Genomic DNA, 18836 nt, shown 5'->3' with positions numbered 1-18836 from the left:
CCAGAATTTACAAGGTGTATTCTCCAAGTATTCCACTTCCCTAAGCTGGAGTTTGTGCATGGGTAAAATGAATATAAATAATAAATACTTCCCAGGATGGTTGTGTAAGTGGGGCAGTCCTGGCATAACGTTTGTTCTGTCCCTGACAACACTTTACATATTGTCTGAAGTATGATATACATAATAAGTGATAAATAACTGTCTACTCGACCAATGAACAAGTCAACATATAAAGGCCCCTACCGTATTACATTGCAAACAATCCTCATGACTTCTGAATTACCTCTTTAAAGATTTTACCTCCATGCCTCCTGTCTCCAGAACCAGTTCTTTAATACACATGTACAAATTTCAAATTTGAAAGCAAAATCTTAAGGTTTTAACAAATGCATTATCATTTTAATAGAAAAAGATTCTGTAAACAACATACAGGCATCATATATAATTAAGAGAAAGAATGATTAATCTGGCTACAGGAGGCTTAGTTTTCTGCTTCGAGTTTCCGATAGAACACATAGCGTAAAGACTGCTTAAGTCACACATTCATCTTAGACTTTGGAGCTGCTCTAACAAGCCCCCATAGACTGAGTGGCTGACAGATGCTCAAGATTTATTTTCTACAGTTTGGGGAGGCTGTGACATAAAAGACCAACAGATTTGCTGTTTGATGAAGACTACGTCCTGGTTCATTGGCAGCCATCTTTTCACTGTTCTAATGTTCTAATGTCAGAGAAAGCTCTTGGTATCTTTTTTATGAGGTCCCTAATCTCATGCACTTGAGCTTTACCCTATTAGCCAATTACCTAAGGGCCTCCACATAGCATCACACTGGGGATAATGATTCAACATATGGATTTGGAGAAATAAATTTTCAGTCTATGCAGTGTCCATAACAAAGTATTTAAAGACAATACATAATTCCTATGAATCAACATAAAACAAAAGTTAGAAAAAGAACAAAATTATATCATTTTCAGGAAAGTACATGGAATTGGAGACCAGCATGTTACAGGAAATAAGCCAGTCTCAGGGGAGACAAATACTGTTTTCTCCCACCTATGCAGTCTTGGTTTTTAAAACTAAAATAGGAAAGTAAAAGGAGATGAGAAAGAGGAAGGCGGTGAGCAGTCTGTAGAAGGAGATGACACAAGATAAGAGAGGAAGTGAGTGTGACCAAAGTGAATGGCATGCAGGTCTGAAAATGTCTTAGGAAAACTCCCTTTTCTTGCAATGTAGATATAATAACAGAAATGAAATTGGGGCTGTAAGGTGATTCGGACATGATCGGAGGTTATGCTACTCTTGTAAAGAACCTAGGTTTAGTTCCCAGCACCCACATCGGGCAGCTCACGGTGACCTATAACGCTAGCTCCAGTGAATAGGTATCACCTCCTGGACCCCACAGACACCTGCACTCACGTGCACAAACTAACAGTAAGACACACACAGACACACACACGCACAAACGCATACACACGCATGCGAACACACACTTTGAAAAAATAAAAATAAAGATTTAAATAAAAATCTTGTAGAGACTGGGCATGCAGTGGAGTGGTGCTTCACTTACCAGGCATGCACAAAGCCCTGGGTCCAACCTCCTTTGTGGTCGGGGACAGGAGGAGTAATGACTCCAAAACCCCATCCCTTTCTAAGATACTTAGCATTTGAGGACGGGAGAAGAACAATTCATCACATAGCACCCATCAAATGGGCAAGTATTTTAAGTCTGATAATGCCAATCCCATGTATCAAGAAGAAGGAACTAAATGATCTCTCATCTATTGCCCTGGGAATAGAAAGTGGCTTGCTTATAAAGTACACCAAGCCTAGTAAACCTGAAGACAGATGCCACAACCCAGTTCCTCTACAATTTTGCGTTTAATCTAGGGAAACTGCCAAAGGTTTCTCAGTAAGGTATCTTAGCACTCAGGAGGCTGAGTAAGGAAAAAGTTGAGTTTGAGGCCAACTCACAGAAAAAATAAAATAAAAACAAAACAAAACAAAAACAATGTGGAAACATCCTAAAAATCTATCAACATGGGGGTGAAGAAATAAACTGTAGAACAAGGTTTAATACTATGAAAGTAAGGTGCAACTCTGTGAACAGAAGCTACATGGGTCCAGAAGTAGGGATCTCATAATAGTGAACCATAAAAAGCAAATTACAAAAGAATAAATGCAGTATAATAAACATTTAAATGTAGCTTAAAATATGTTAAATAAAGCATATCTCGTTTATGGATTTTCATGTGTAATGACTGCATAATACACACTTAGCTACTTTTAAATCAATAAACATGTAATTCCTGAATATTAACAGTTTTGTCACTAAACCATTTACCAACAGAAATTTTTAATTAGGCGCAAGGGAATAGGCGCTGTTCTCCAGATCACACACAAGTTAATTAGGACACAACTATAAATGGCCGTGATAGCTTAATACAAAGAAGTTATTCCAGAGTCTTTAAAGTTTTTTTTTTCTCACTGTACATAAGAATAAAAACCAAATGTCAAGTTTAAATGCTACTTAAACTAGCCTTCATATATTTTTAAATCACACACAAACACTCACTCTGAAATGGGCAAAACAGAACTGCACAGCAGAAAGTGCTTCCGTTTCACTCAGATTGTAATGACCAGCTTCAGCAAGTTACTTATTCAGGCTATTTCCAGCTTGCTTTGTTCATCTGGGAGGTCTCACACACTTCAGCTTTCTCGCTTGTCAGGTTCTTAATTATATTCTGAGAAGGTTGTTACTGGTATTTGGCATCTACAGATAATATGTTGCTCCAAAAATGGTGTTTCTATGAGTAAACCCCCATCAATAAAGAAAAGCTGAAAAGTACCTCTGGGGCAAAATGGTAGACCTCTCCAGTGCACAGATAAATGACACAGAAATATCAGTTTCTAAATCCCTTCCACAAACAAAACACTATTTCACAACAGCTAAGGAAACAAGATGGTGGGTTGTGGTACCCAGGTGTAACACAGAAATAAGCAAAGACACCTGAGGAGGACAGGAAGCCTAGTCTGAGGGCACCCACAACCTCCCTACCACTACCCTACCCCTACCCCTCCCCAACCCACTCCTATGGCATCCTACCTTGGGCTCCAGGAAGAAAAACATTGATCAGCAGATACCCAAAGCTTTAGCCTCCAGGTTAGTAGCTGGCAACTGCCCCTCCAAGCCCCCTTCCCGTCCCAGCCAGGAACAGTCATGTGAATCAGACTGTCTAGCAAGACTGGATTAAAGAAGGTACAAAAATTTAGTTAGTAGAAATCAGTTCAGAAGATCTTTTGTTCAACATGATGATTATAGCTAATAGCAATGAGGAGGATTCTTGAAAATAGATTTTAAGTGCCCTCACCATAAACAATAATTTCAGAAAGTGCTGGCGGTGATAAAGGTATTTAGCTATGCCAGTTTTGTTTTTTCCTTTTCTGAACAGGAATGGAAGAGGAGTGGAATGGGAGGGGTGATTGGAGGGAAGGGGGGAGTGGAGAAACTGTGGTCAGGAAGTAATATATGAGAGAAGAAAGAATAAAAAAGTAATTTTGAAGAAGCATCTTCAGTCTTTGTAAGTCCAGATGGCTCTTTGCTCATGAGCTTTGGAGGTGAGGTGGATGTGAGAAGGACATACTGTGTCACCTCAATAATCTCTGACCAACACCGTCAATCCAGTCCTCTCTGCAGGCACTGATGAATGGATAGCAAGGCACCATAACTGGGGAGGCAGCATCGGCAGGATGCCAGGAATGGAAGCCCTTGGTAGCTGCACCTTCTGTGGTTTGGTTTAGCTAGTAATCCTCAAGAAGAAATGCCCTTTGAACCTGAAGAGCTTGTTACAATGGGTGACAAGCCATCATATGAGATTTGAAGGGGGGATTTCAGGGCCACTGCAACAAGATGGTGGACAGTTGCTACAACTCCTGACAGACAGGGCTCCTGCCCCTGCCGCACCAAGCTGCACGCTCAAGCGGACTCTGTCCTCAGCACGAGCCGTGGGATGTACCCTCACCAGGCTCTGCAGCGCATCCTGATGAGCATGCTGCCAGTACACAGCCGGGGGTCTGCTGGACAAACACGGCACATCACGTAACTTCTGCCAGACTTGCTACTGCCTGAGTGGCTTATCCATCAGCAGTGCATGATACAAGGTCATGGGTGTGCCTGGAAACGCTCTACAAGCCACTCGCCCCGTGTACAACACGGACCAGACTGGGTAATCCAGGCCACCCCACACTTTCTGCAGAAGCCAGTCCCAGGCTCTGAGGAGTTTGAAGATGAGGTATCCTCAGATCCTGCCACCAACTAAAGGACCTCACTGTTCTACTCAAGAGAGAGAGAACATAGCCATCAGCTCTGGGTTCTGCATACCCAACGGCATGATTTTTAAAATTATTCTCAAACCTGTCAAATAAAAACTTGGCACTTATGCGGTGGGGTCAGAGAGCAGTGCATGCTGGGAAGAAACAGCTTCTCCTGGGCACCTGGCAGTAGGGTCCACTATGCAGAAATGGAGGGTATCTGTGACTACCCCTCCTGGGATTCCCACCTGCACACCACCATTCAGTCAGACACCCTCTCAGGGGCCTAAATGTCAGCTCTATGCCAGCCAGGGTAGGGCTGTGGGTCCCGCCAACGTGAGCTCCCTGGAAAAGAGCACTGGGCTATGGCAGGGCATGCTTCAGGTTGTCTCCTTCACCTCAGTTATCTGCAAAGGGCAGAGGCTGGGAATGGAGGAGAAAGGCTGCCCCTCCCCCTGACATGGAGGAACTGAACCACACACCTTTCAGGCCATACCTGCTGCAAGCAAGGTTGGTTTTGTGCTAGGCATGATGACTTAGACCCAGGTAACCAATGAGGAGTGGAAAACCAACCCCAGCTCAACTCTGTGCCAGAGGAAGCAGCGTCTCCCGGTGCCCAGTCCCCACCTCTCTCGCCTGTACAGGAGGGAGAGGCCCTCCTCAAGCAGACCTGAAGCCCAGGATCCTGTTTCCTTCTCTCTCCCCAACCACCCCACGGCCCAAGACAGCATTGTCTTTCCTCATCCAGAGTACGAGGCTTTCACCTTAACGAACAACTCAGGATTTAATCGTCCTGCTCACTCCAGACTCACTAAAACAGAAGCAAAAGCTAAGTACGCTGGCAGCAGTGGGACAGTTAGCCTTGGGAGGTAGGGCAAGCTCTGCCACCGCACTGGGTCCTGGTGCTGCTTCTGCTGCGGAGGCACCGGCCCTCTCATAGTCAGTAGGATGCTGAATTTGGTCATCTGTCCACTGCTACAGTCCCAGCAAACTGTGGCACACTGTCCCAGCCTTCACGTGAGCAGGCAGGCAGGAGCTTGCAGACACAGCATGAGGCTCTTCTCCAAACCACTGGCGATTTGCTGCCTCTAATTCCCAATCTGTTGTATGAGGCTATGCATTGCCTCCTTGAAATAAAATAAGAGTGACATTTTCACACTGAAGGTAGGTCACTTAAATTGATAAAGTTGTGTAGGCATAAGATGTGTGGTGCAAAATACACTATAATACAAACTTTCACGTTCAAATTAGATCGTCCTGCCTAGGGTAATACTCACCCATATCTAGTCCGGTTTGCTTCTTATATCGAAATGTTATTTATATTTAAATTATATATTTTACTTTCTAATGTTTCATATTTCTTTTAGATAGGTTTGGAAAAGAAATAAACATAAATAAGATTTTTATAGTTTTTGTGTGAAATAAGTGGAATCAGGTGTATTTCACCATATTTGAAGGGTAAGTTGGAGATGCTTTGACGTGACATAAAGTCTAAGGGAAAATTAAAATATGCTAATTTCCCTAAAATGTCACACCAGAAGGATAAACACTCGCCTTTTCCAACAGCTGGACCTAAGGAATCATAAGCAGCTCAAAGTCAAATGACATGAAAAAGTGAGTTTTATCTTTAATACATAAAAACCAAAATCAAGTTATGGTTCAGAATAGTTACCATAAGTTTAAAAGTCACAATCCTGGCTATTCTAAGAAAATAAATAACCAAGAATAACTAACTAACTGATAGCCAGGAGGTTTGAGTAGAGTAGCTGAAAAACGTTATGTGACAGTACAGAATATTAAATATATCTCAAACTAAAACTGAAAGATTTTAAAACCGCCTGAAAATACTTTCAAGTGTAATTTAGAAATGCACTAACAGACAGCCACTGCACTCCTGCTCCACTGTCTATCCTAGCTCCATTGGTGGTGCTGTGATAAAATGCCTTAGGGGTTTCTCTTGTCTCACAGCCCCAGGTCAGAATCCATCACTTTGGAGAAGTAAAGAAAGCGAGAACCTGGGGGAGCTTGATCATATCACATTTGCCATCAAGAGCAAAGAAAAATGAATACGTGTATGTGTGTGTGTGTGTGTACACACATATACGTGCTTACTTGTTTAATTTCATTTCTCAACTCTTCAGGACACCCTACTTAGAGAACTGTGCTGCCCACAGTGGTCTGGGTCTTCATACATCAAGTAACAGTGAAGACAGTCCCCCTCTGGAAAACCTGATCTAGATAATTTCTCATAAGATTCTCTTTCTGGTGATGCTAGATTGTGTCAAAGTAAGAGCTAAAACAGACTGTTAGGCTACCTCTGCTCATATCCATTTTTATAGAGCTTTTCCAGAGTTTCTCTCTGCTTAGATCCTTTTCTCCCAGATCTTCAGAAGCCCTATTTCACATTTTGTCTCCTTTGATGTCACCTCTCGGATCTCATCCAAAACAACTCTGTCTTACTCTAACAGTGCTGCCTGGACAGAATATCACAGCTTGAGTAATTTACAAATGATAGAAATTGATTTCTCATGGGAGTCTGAGATCAATGCACTGATGTCAAGACCCAAGATTGTCTTTTATGTTAGTTGCCCTGATTGGTTTGCCTTTATAACACTTATTTTCCTTTTTAAAAAAATTAAATACTTAAGAGTAATTTTTCTTGAAATATCCTGAATTCACTGTTGAAAATACTTATACTTACAGCCTAAGAGTTTAAATCAGCATGATTATTTCATCTACTCCATTACTTTAAGTAAGGAAAACATATGCAAATGCGTATGTTTAAACATGAAAATAAGCAGTGTTAGAATTAAGGATAATTTAATCTTAAAAATGATAACAATGTTTTGGATAAGCTACTGACATATATGTTATATTACATAATTTTATCATTTCTGAAAAATGTTTCCAGTGTGTTTTATCTTCAGACAGCCAAAAGATTAATGAACCTCATAAAAATGATAAATTATTTCTTAGGCACATTTGCAAAATAAACCATTAAAGGGTTTGGTTTTAGAAAAAGTTAAGGCTAAATATGAACAGACAAAATTATGAAGCTCTATAAAGAAATATGTAAGGATATACTTGTACCCCAAAGTTGTAGAACAAATTTCTTAACAAAATAGCAACTACCAAGTAAGAATGGTACAATAATATATACTTCTGAATAATACATTCATAATCACATTAAATAAACAGATAAGAATTTATTCATGAATTTGTAACAAATTCTTACAAATAAATTTTTTGAAGCCTGATAGAATAAGAGAGAAAAAATCCAAACATATACTTCGCGGTCATTATCATTATTGTCATTATACAAATAAGCAATAAACATACAAAGATTCTTAGCCTAGTTAATTATTGAAATAATTCAAATTAAGATTAAAATAATATTCACCTACTAGCATCACAAAATGCAAACAATAAGGATTTTGACAAAGATGTGAAGCTATGCGGAATCGTGGCTGCCAAGAGTTTAAGCTGACATGAATGCTTTACAAGCAAGCATTTTAGCAGTGCCTAAGCAGAAGGATGACATTATCTAAAGCCCAGAAGCTCATCTCTTAGAAATACACCCAAGGGAAAAATACAAGGAGCTATCCAGAAGAAAAGTGGGCTTGAGGAGGAGAAACCTCATCCAAAGATAAGGACTGCCATCCTGGTGAGAGGCAGTCAGTCCTATAGCCAGAGCAAGCCCAGGCATCGCCCACACAAACCTCAAATCCAGTTAGGGTCTTTGCATTCAGACATCAGTAAACGGGAGGGAGTAATATGACCCCAAAGGTAAGAACTCTGAGGCCAAACTCTCGAGCCAAACTCAAGAATCCACAGAAGAAGGAACTAAAATTAAAACTAAAGAAATAGAGAATCTACTCACTGAAATGAAAAAAAAGAAAGTTTCCCAAATACAGAGAGGGGCAGCACCCAAATATAAGAAGAATGTTGTACCCAAAACCAATATGAAAGAACACGTTCTAGTCAAGATGACAGAGGTAAAAGAAACTAACAGGATGAACTTGTGGGGGTGGGGGGCTTCTGGCACCTTGCTGCCCCCTGAATTTTGGCATCTGGCTTGATGGTCTACTGCTCGGATACAATGGTACATTCCTGGCTGACTGACCTGGGGCTTTCCAAAAGATCATCTTCCTGAAATACCTTAAGCCCTCCCCTCCCTCAGGGCTTCCTAAGTACCTCTTCTGAGGACCTTTCCAAACAACCATTATTAGCACATCTTGGTGGGCCATCCTGTGATTTCTAGTCACTTTTTAGTAACCCTGCCAAAGGCAGTTACATTCCTTCCGCCCTGCCTATATAGTTGTATGAAAAATTCGAATAAACTGAGACCTTGATTGGAGAAACTGTCTTGGTCTTCATGTCTCACGCTCTTGCTTCGTTTTTCATTCCCACTTCCTCATTCAGGATCTCCGGTGACTGACCCACGGGACGGGTCATGAACTGCTTCAAGGAACACCAGCAGCAAGAAGGCTCAGCCAGTCGGAAGGTAACGGCAATTACTGCAGTGAGTTCAATCCCTGGGACACCACGATCGAAGGAGAAAACGAACCCCTGCAAACTTCCCTCCGACACTGTGGCACACGCACACACCGCGGCACACACAAATTAATCAATGTATTTATAAACTTAAAGAATTAAAATTACAGGGAAAACGCCAACCCATCTAGAGGGGCAAACACGTCAGAAGACTATTAAGTGAGTCATCTGTGTTCGTAAAATCCAGAAAGCGAGGGTTAGTATGTTTTAAGCCCTGTCTACCACAAATGCTAGGCCCTGCAAATTTTTATCTATAATTTGCTGGTGAAATAAGGACATCTCAAAACAAGAACAAGCTAAGGCGTTCATGATCACCCAGACAACCCGTCCAAAGATTTTAGAAAACTATTATACATAGAGGACAGAGAGGAAAGAAAACGACCTCAACCATGCGGCCACAGAGAAAAATGTGTCTGATGAGGGACCCAGATCCACAAGAGAACTGAGAATTAGTGCATCATGTCCAACACAGTAAACATGCAAACACCTAATACTAATGCCGAAGGAAGAAAACTATTCACAGAAATCCAGCTAACCAAAAATCGACAAAATCATAGGAATTAATAAACATATCTCAGTAACAACCTTAAGCATAAATGGCTTCAAGACGTCCCTTTAAAAAATGCAGACCGCCTGAACTGGAAAGCATGTTTACACGATCACCTCACTAACAAAGACTCACGCACAAAGAATCAAGGAATGGAAGTCAATCTACACTGAAAACAATAATTAAGGAGACACTAGAAGTTGAAAAGACCCCTTACTCTCATGGATTGGAACGTTATTATTGAAAACTATTTGTGTTACCAAAACAATCCTCAGAGTTAATGCAACCCTCATCCAAATTCCAAGGGCAGCTTTCACGAAACTAGAAAAGAAAAAAATCCCAAAATTAATATAGAAGCACAAAAGACCGCTATAACCTTAACAACCCTAAATAGGAAGAGCAGGACTAGAGCGGCTCCGGCAGCTGTGCAGTGTGCATACTGAAGAGCCACAGCAGCAAAGGCAGCATGGTGCAGAAACAGAAACAAGAATTTAGGCCAAGGGAATAAAAAGATGATCCAGAAAAAAAAAAATCACACAGCTACAGCTATATAATTTCTGATAATGATGTCAAAGATCTACATTCAGGGACGGGAGGAGCCAATTGCAACAAATGGTGTTGGGAAACACCATGTAAGGAAGAAAGCTAAATCCATATGGTTTCCTATTAAAAAAAAAATTCAAAATGGAGTAAGAACCTATTGCAAGACCTGAAATTCTGAATCTGCCAAAGGAAAATACACAGGACACTTCTGGTGCAGGTAGAGGCAAGAACTTTCCAAAACGGGTCCTATGCTTGTACAGGGAATACTTTTTAACTACATGGTTAAGTTCTTGATTCTCCTTCAGCAAAGAATTATGTGGAACAGAAATCAAATCAATAGACCGTCATTATAGTTGACATTAAAACACGTATGCTAATTTTTCCTACCTATAAGAGGTGCTGGGATAAAGATCAAGCAGAAAGTGAGGGAATGACCAACCAATGACTGGCCAAACCTGAGTCCCATGCCATATGAGAGCCCACCCCTAACACCATTAATAACATTCTGCTATACTTGCATGCAGGAGGTTATCATAACCATTATCAGATGGGCTTCGCCCAGCAGCTGATGGAAATAGATGCAGAGACCCACTGCCAAACATTAGGTGGAGCTTGGGGAATCTTGTGGAAGAGGGGGAAGAAGGATTGAAAGAGCTGGAGAGGTCAAGGACTTCACAAGTAAACCTATAGAGTCAACTAACCTGGGCTCATAGGGGCTCACAGAGACTGAACCACCAACCAGAGAGCATGCATGGGATGGATCTAGGCCCCCTACACATGTGTAACAGATGTACACCTTGGTCCTCATGTGGGACCTCTAACAGCAGGAGCAGGGGCTGTCTCTGACTCTGTTGCCTGCCTTTGGATCCCTTTCCCCTAACTGGACAGCCTTTTATAGCCACAATAGAAGATGCACCCATTCCTAATACAGTTTGATATGCCAAGGAAGGTTGATATCCATGGGAGGTCTTCCTTCTCTGAGGAAAAAGGGGAGGCCCTCAGAGTAGGGGAGGTGAGAGGGAGGGACTGGGAAGAGAGGAGCAAGGGGAAGCTCTGATTGGGATGTAAAGTAAATAAATGAATGAATGAATGAATGAATGAATGAATAAAAAAACCATATATGCTGATGTTGACTGTAAAGAGAATAAAGTTCTAATTTTAGAGCATGCATGGAAACATTTACATTTATATTTGAGTGTCTTGTGTAACTGTGGATTCATCTGGATGTTTGTGATACAGCTTGATGGGTTATCCACAGAGAACATCACCACAGTCTGCCTATCACACCTCGGAACACTATATAATAGCTACATTATTGCTGCAGTCAAAAGCACAATTATCACTTGGGTAACCACAGCATTGCCACTGACTGTGATGTATGCTGTAACACACAGCCTTCTCCCATTAGAGCAGGTACATAACAACCATTGTTGTCTAGAAGGCATTATAAGACATCAGCCTACCGGTGTTTGACAGAGCTCCTGTATCTGTTGTCCACAGTCCCTCTGTCCCCAGCCTCTTCTCACTTCAGTGTCTAATTATTTGCAATCACAGAGCATCTGGTAGATTCTATTGACACTTGAAATCATTCCATTTTAACTCTCTTTTCCATTTGGCTGCAATCACTTGTAATTCTAATCGGGTGCTTTTACTATGGCTACATGTCATTTATCTATACCTTTGATATTGATGTCTGTGTTCCACCTAAGTCACTGAGGAAAATTACAAAGAAGACAGCTGATTCCTGTCAGAAAGCCATTAAGCTTTTAAGACTGATTCCTTTTTAAGACAGTGTATCAGGTAAAATGCCATTGTCACAAAACACACAGCTTGTATGGGTCAGAGATCTTTTCTCCACACAGGCAGAAAAGACAGAACTATAACAGGAAACAAGTTCTCACCAGCTCAAATACAGGCTTTGTTTAAAAATAAGCTCGCTTTTGTTATTGTATGCTCATCTGGAAAATGTTGGAATTGCTTTTGTTCTAACACATCCACACACTACTAGAGTGGACCTACTGCCTTAAGACTTACCGTCTCTACAGACCAGTGGGTTAATTTCTCGGACATTTACAGAAAATAATTCATTATACGAAGCTTAAAAATTGCTGTGGGTAATAATGAAAATTACTGTTTTCTTCTACTACTAACACAAAACCCCCAAACCCATATTCAGTAAGAGATGACAATTGTGTAGTTGTCTCCTATTTCCCTGTCTCATCCTCATTTGTTTCTTCTTTTGTTCATCTCAGAGGAAAACATCCTATAAAAGGAATAGGAGTCTAAGAGTAAAGCAAGGAAGGAAAATTAATCTGAAGCAACTATAGTAGGCTAAGCCAGTAAAAAGCCAACCACCCACCAAGGCTTGTCCTTCTGTCAAAATTCTGATACACCCAGCACTATGCTTTAAAAAAAAAAAAAGGGTCTCCCTCAAGTTCCTCATGCATCCTCAAATTAAATGTCTTATATTGACTGTGCTGATGTCAACAAAATGTCATGCATCTGCTCACTTTTCTGCACAGCCATCATCTAGAAGCTTTACCATTTCTGAGCTTCAAAACTAGTATGGCAGAACACTTCCATTGTCAACTTCATTGGACTAAGTGAAATCATAGGGCACAAGCGAGGAATTACATTGTATGTGTATATGATGGAGCTTCCAGGGAGAATTAACTGAGGGAGTCAGATCGACTCTAACTTTGAGAGGCACCTCCCATCAGATGGGGTCCTGGGCTGAATGAAAGAAGAAAGGCAGCCTTACTGAGCACCCGCATTCCTTTCTTTGCTTCACAGTTCACTAAGAGGTAAGCAGGAAGCCACCTGCCATCATGTTTTCCCCATCATGAGGCAGTATAACCCCTAAATCTATAGCCAAAATGAACCTTCCCTCCCTCAAGTCACTTCTTACTGGGTATTTGATCACAGCAATAAGAAAAACAACTGCTGTAAGCCACCACCATGGCTCTGTCTACTCATCCCACTGTAGCTCATTTTACCACATTCCAGTCAACTCTTTAATGAGTTACAGAAGCAGCTTCAGTGTTTGTTACAAGATAAACAGATGAAAGATGCTGTGTGTATACAATGGAGTTTAATCACCCATAAAAAAAGAGTATATTATTCTAGAAAAATAGATGCTACTGGAGATTCTCATATTAAGGGAATTAAGTCAGAATCAGAAAGACAACTATGAGATGTTTCTCTTATTTCTGTATCCTAGATATTATATAGACACATGAAAACAAGCCTCTTTTAAAAATCTCCTTTTCATATATACATATGAATACATGTATATATATCACATATATATATATGATGTGTGTGTGTGTACATGATAATGGAAATAAGACTGGCTAGGAAGGGTAAGCGGAGAAAATATGAGTGGAGGAGTGAATACAAGTAAAGCACATGAGATACTTGTATACAAATGTCTTTATAAAACCCATCACAATGTACAGTGAATATATGCAATTAAAATTTTCATACAGAAAAAACAAAAAGCGGAAAATGACTGAAACAATCAAAGCACACATTATTCTCGTATACAAGTTTGTTTATAAAACCCATCACAATGCACAATGAATATATGCAAGTAAAAATTTTATATTAAAAAAAGCAATCTTCACTTGTTTGATGTGTGTGCTTATTCTCCTTTGAATGTAATGCTGAAGACGCAGGAACAGAAATATGATCATACTTCACTAAAATGAACTGTGAAGTTATGGATAGGTAAAAAATTTTCCCCTTCAAGAAACAACCCACAAACAAAGCGTAGTTTAATGATGCTTACAAAATAAGATGCAAAAAATGTTATAAAATAAAGATACAGGTAACAGAAGTGAATGATAGATGAGAAAGTGAAGAGAAAAAAGACTTCAAGAAAGATATTTTCACTTTGCAAAAAAGGAAGTTAAGACGTGGTTGTATTTGGGCAATGTGGTTATATGTTTTTATTCTTTTTAAAAAAAATGGCTTTCATATATTATACAGCTAATATCCACTTATTAGCAAATGTATACCATGCCTGTCTTTCTGTTTCTAGGTTACCTGATTCAGGGTGATCTCTTCTCATTCCATCCATTTGCCTGAAAATTTCAAGATTTCCTTGTTTTTAATAGCTGAGTAGGACAGCCATCTACAGACCTAAAGAAGCTAAACCCTAAGAACCCTAGAGAGGATGCTTAAATCTCATTCCAAATGGCAAACAGGATAGACAGCAGAAGAGGTGGAAGAGAGGAAACAGGATGGGAGCTTACCACAAACAGACCTCTGAGAGGTTCCACTCAACAGGGGATGGAAGCAGATGCTGAGACTCACAGCCAAACTTGGGCAGAGTGCAGGGAGTCTTATGGAAGAAGAGAGGGGTGGGATTAGAAGGACATAGAGGGGACAGGAGCCCCACAAGGAGACCAACGAAACTAAAAGATGTGAGCCAAGGGGTCCTGCAGAGACTGATGCACCAAAGGAGGATTCTGCATGGAGAAGACCTAGACCCCTGCTCAGATGTGGCCTATTGACAGTTCAGTCTCTGAGTGAGGGGATCAAGGACTGCCTCTATCATGAAATTGGTTGACTGCTCTTTGGTCACTCATCCCTGATGATGCAGCCTTGCCAGGCCACGGAGAAAGAGGATGCAAGCCATCCTGATGAAACTTAACAAGCTATGGGCAGATGGCAATAGTGGAGAACTACACCTTTCAGTGGACTAGGGGAAGAGGATGGGAGAAGAGGGAAGGAGGGTGGGATTGGAGGGTTTTAAGTCAGGATATATAATGAATAAATTATGAAGAAAAAATTAAAATTAAGAAATAGAACATAAAAAAACAGTAATGGATTTCAGTATGGTATTTTCATACACTTCATTGATATTGTTCATCTTCTCCCACTCCTTTCTGCTTCCTTTCTGTTCCTCCCATTATTTCCTTGAATTATTTTCCCTGCCCTCATGTCCCATTATATTTTCTTACTCTCTCTGTTTTTCCATTCTTCAAACCTCCTTTAAGATTCCTTCCCCTCCCCCATAATATCATTTCTAGTTTAATGAACTATATACACATACAATATAAATATATATTTGTATATGTATGTATATATGTGCATTCCATGTATGAAGGAAAATGGATAGTATATCTCTTTCCTAGTCTAGGATATTTTGCTTATGATAATTTTTACTTCCATCATTTTCCTGCCAATGTCATGATGTCATCATTTTTGTGGCTAAATAAAATTCTGCTAGGCTCATGTACCACATTTTCTATGTCCATTTATAATGTTGGTGAATATCTAGGCTAGTTTAATTCACAGTTGTGGTGACTATCAGAGCAATAAACTGGATGAACAAGTATCTTTGGGGTAAGACTTATAATCTTTTGGGTGAGTACCTGGAGAGGTGTATCTGGGAGCTTATTCTTTGAGAATGCTTACACTGATTTTCATAGTAGCTGTAGTAGCTGCACCAGTTTTCACTCACAATAACAGGTTTCTCTGCATCAAAGTTTAGAGGGGAAATTTGAATGTGGGAGGCAAACGCTCTACCATGGAGTTATCACCAGTCAAGAAACTTAAAGTTGAGCCAAGTACAGTGCTTTAGGCTTATAATCTCGGCACTTTGAAGGTGGACGCAGAAAAGACTGTAAGCTGCCATGTAGGTACTGGGAATTGAACTTTGGTCCTTTGGAAAAACAGGCAGTGCTCTTCACGGCTGAGCCAGCTCTCCAGCCCCAGGAAAAAAGAAACTTTTTAAGTAACATAATAATTAAATCTTGAAGCTGGGCGAGGTGTCGAATGCCTATAATCCCAGCACTTGGGAGGCAGAGACAAGAGGATCTCTGTGAGTTCGAGGCCAGCCTGGTCTACAAAGCAAATCCAGGACAGCCAGGGCTACACAGAGAAACCCTGTTTTGAAAAACCAACAACAGCAACAATAACAACAATAATAATAATAATAATAATAAATGTTAGGAGGCAGGCTGCTGGAGAGATGGTTCAGTGGTTAGGAATACTTGCTGTTCTCCCAGAGGACCCAAGTTCAGTTCCAGCAATCCACTCTGGACAATCATGACCACTTGTAACTCCAGTTCCAGAGGATTTTATGCCTTCTTCTGGCCTAACGAGCCACCAGCACATAGACATACAAATACTACACACACAAGAACACACACACACACACACACACACACACACACAAGCATTATACACACATAGATACACATTGATAAATTTTTTTAAGTTGGATGAAAAATAAAGACATAAGATCTAAATTTTTACATACAATAAAGAAAAGTGAGGGTCTAAAAATGAAAAAAAAAATGTGAACTGATGATATTATTTAGAATCATGAAAATAATTACTGGGAACATTAAAACTGTAACAGGTTAAAAGTTATCTCCTCTTCATGCAGATCCAGGGTAAAGAAGAGTGATAGAAGACAGACACATCTTGACAAGGTCCAACATCATGGATGGCTTACTGGGAAGAGAAATTGTGTGGTCTTTTTCCAAAGTGCAACTGGACTACCCCAACAATTGCAGTATTTAACGTTTGTTTTGTTTATAATTTTTTAAAATGCATCATCAGGGCCTAATGTATGGCTTCTGAAGGGAATGAAAGTCAGATTTGCCTTAAAACAGTATCTCTGACTCGATTGTGGAGATTGGACTTTGGAGAGAACTTTGGAGAGACTTTGGAGAAGTCATGCACACTTATTTCTACAATTAAAGCAAACATGGCAGAGTATTGTAAAAACAGCATACCATCAGCAAAACATACCTTTTCGTTCAGTTATTGAGCATATATGATAATCAAGTCAATTCATTTGAAACAGCATTGGAATATTCTGCTGAAATATATTTCTGTTTCTTCTGTAAAGTAAAAGTTCACACAATGAAAATTAGCCACTATCTGTTGTGATGATTTGAATGACAATGGTTCCCATGGGCTCATAAGGAGTGGCACTATTAGAAGGTGTAGCCTTGTTAAAGTAGGTGTGGCTTTGTTGGAGGAAATGTCTCACTGAGTGGGGAAGGGGGGCTTTGAGGTTTCAAATGCTCAAGCCAGGCCGGTGTCATCCCGCTGCCTGCCAATCCAGATGTAGAACTCTCAGCTCTTTTCTCCAGCACCATGTCTGTCTACCATGTTTCCCTCCGTGATGACAATGGACTAAGACTCTGAACCTGTAAGCCAGCCCCAATTAAATGTTTTTCTTTATAGTAGTTGTGCATAATCTTTAGTTGGTGCTTCAGTCTCTGTAAGCCCATGTGGGTCTGGGTTAGTTGTTTCTGTTGGTCTTTTCGCGGGGTTCTCAGGATCCTTCAATCCTTCCCCACATATTTCCACAAGACTCCCTGAGCTCTGCCTCATGTTTGGCTGCTGAGCCTCAGCATCTGTTTCAATCTGCTGCTCGGGGGAGCTTCTCAGAAGACAGTTATGCTAGGCTCCTGTCTGCAAGCATAGGAGAGTATCATTAATAGTGTCAGGGGTGGGCTCTCTACTGTGGGGTGGGTCTCAGGTTGGGCCAGTTACTAGTTGGACATTTCCTCAATCCCTGTTCCCTCTTTATCTCTGGATTTTTTTTTTTTTGTAAACAAGGTAATTTGGGGGTCAAAGGTTTGTGGGTGGTTGTTCCCCTCCCTCTACCAAGAGTCCTACCGGGCTAGAAGGTGGTCACCCAAGTCTCCATGTTACCCTCTGCAAAGGGCCTCAGTTAGAGTCACACTCATATCCTTCCTGCCCAGGAGTCTCAAGCTTGTCAAATAGATGACCCCCCACCCGCTCCCCCCCTCACCTCCCAGCCTGCTTCCCATCCCCCCTCCCCGATTTACACTCATCTGATCTTCCCGACTGATTTCCCTCCCCACTCCCGTCTCATACCAAGTTCCCTAATGGTCTATACCCAGGCCCCCTACACATACATAACCGATGGGCATCTTGGTCTTCATATGAGCCCCACACAAACGGAACATGGGCTATCTCTGATACTGACTCTGTTGCCTGCTTTTGGATCACTTTCCCCCCAGCTGGTGCCTTGCCTGGCCTCAGTGGATGAGGATGTGCTCAGTCCTGATGTGACTTAATGAGTTGGGGAGGACTGATATGAGGGGAGGGGTCCTCCCCTTTCCTGAGAAGAAGGGGAGGTAGGGAGGAGGAAAACGGTGGGAGAATGGGACCAGGAGAAGAGGAGGGAGGAAACTGCATTTGTGATGTAAAGTGAAGAAATAAAACTTAATAATAAAAAACAAGTTAAAAAAAAGAAAAGAAAAGAAAGAGAAAACAACAACAACAATAGTTTCTGTGGTCATGGTGATTTTTCACAGCAATACAAACACTAAGACATCTGTTATCTAAAAATAAGTTGAAAATAAAAGACATTGGATCACAAATGTCAGTTCTATGTACATGTCCACATTCATCTAACTTTGGGTATTTTCATTGCTCAATGATAATATTCTAATAAATGCTGATGGTTATTTTTTAATATTTATTTTTTATGTATACAGTGTTCTGCCTGCAGGCCAGAAGAATGCACCAGATCTCATTATAGGTGGTTATGAACCACCATGTGGTTGCTGGGAATTGAACTCAGAACCTCTGGAACAGCAACTGGTGCCCCTAACCTCTGACCCATCTCTCCAGACCCTGATGGTTATTTTTTATCATATATTTTTAATGTATTTCAAGAAAAGCAACTGAAGATACCAATTAAACTTCTGTAACCACTCAAAAGAAGTGGAATTTCATTAGTTCGTGTACTCTTCACTCTCCACAGCCATCTACACACTTGCCAAAATGGCATTCAGCCACCAGCAATTGTGCTTTCAGTAGTTTGGATCCTAATCAACAATGAAAACAATCTACAACTTAGTCTTAAAAGTACCTAGATGCT

General features: G+C 40.7%; 1 protein-coding gene and 1 pseudogene across 8 annotated transcripts in view; one reads left to right on the top strand and one right to left on the bottom strand.

Moving 5' to 3' along the window:
- Dlg2 (discs large MAGUK scaffold protein 2) overlaps window positions 1-18836 on the bottom strand; it is a 1917798-nt gene that overhangs the window by 1841669 nt on the left and 57293 nt on the right. The gene's annotated exons all lie outside the window — the stretch shown is intronic.
- Window positions 3594-4319, top strand: LOC110552597 (protein farnesyltransferase subunit beta-like; annotated as a pseudogene).

Source organism: Meriones unguiculatus, chromosome 14 (genome assembly GCF_030254825.1).
Source record: "Meriones unguiculatus strain TT.TT164.6M chromosome 14, Bangor_MerUng_6.1, whole genome shotgun sequence".
NCBI lineage: Eukaryota > Metazoa > Chordata > Mammalia > Rodentia > Muridae > Meriones > Meriones unguiculatus.
The sequence above is the reverse complement of the archived record's forward strand: the minus strand, read 5'-3'. Positions and strand labels throughout refer to the sequence as shown.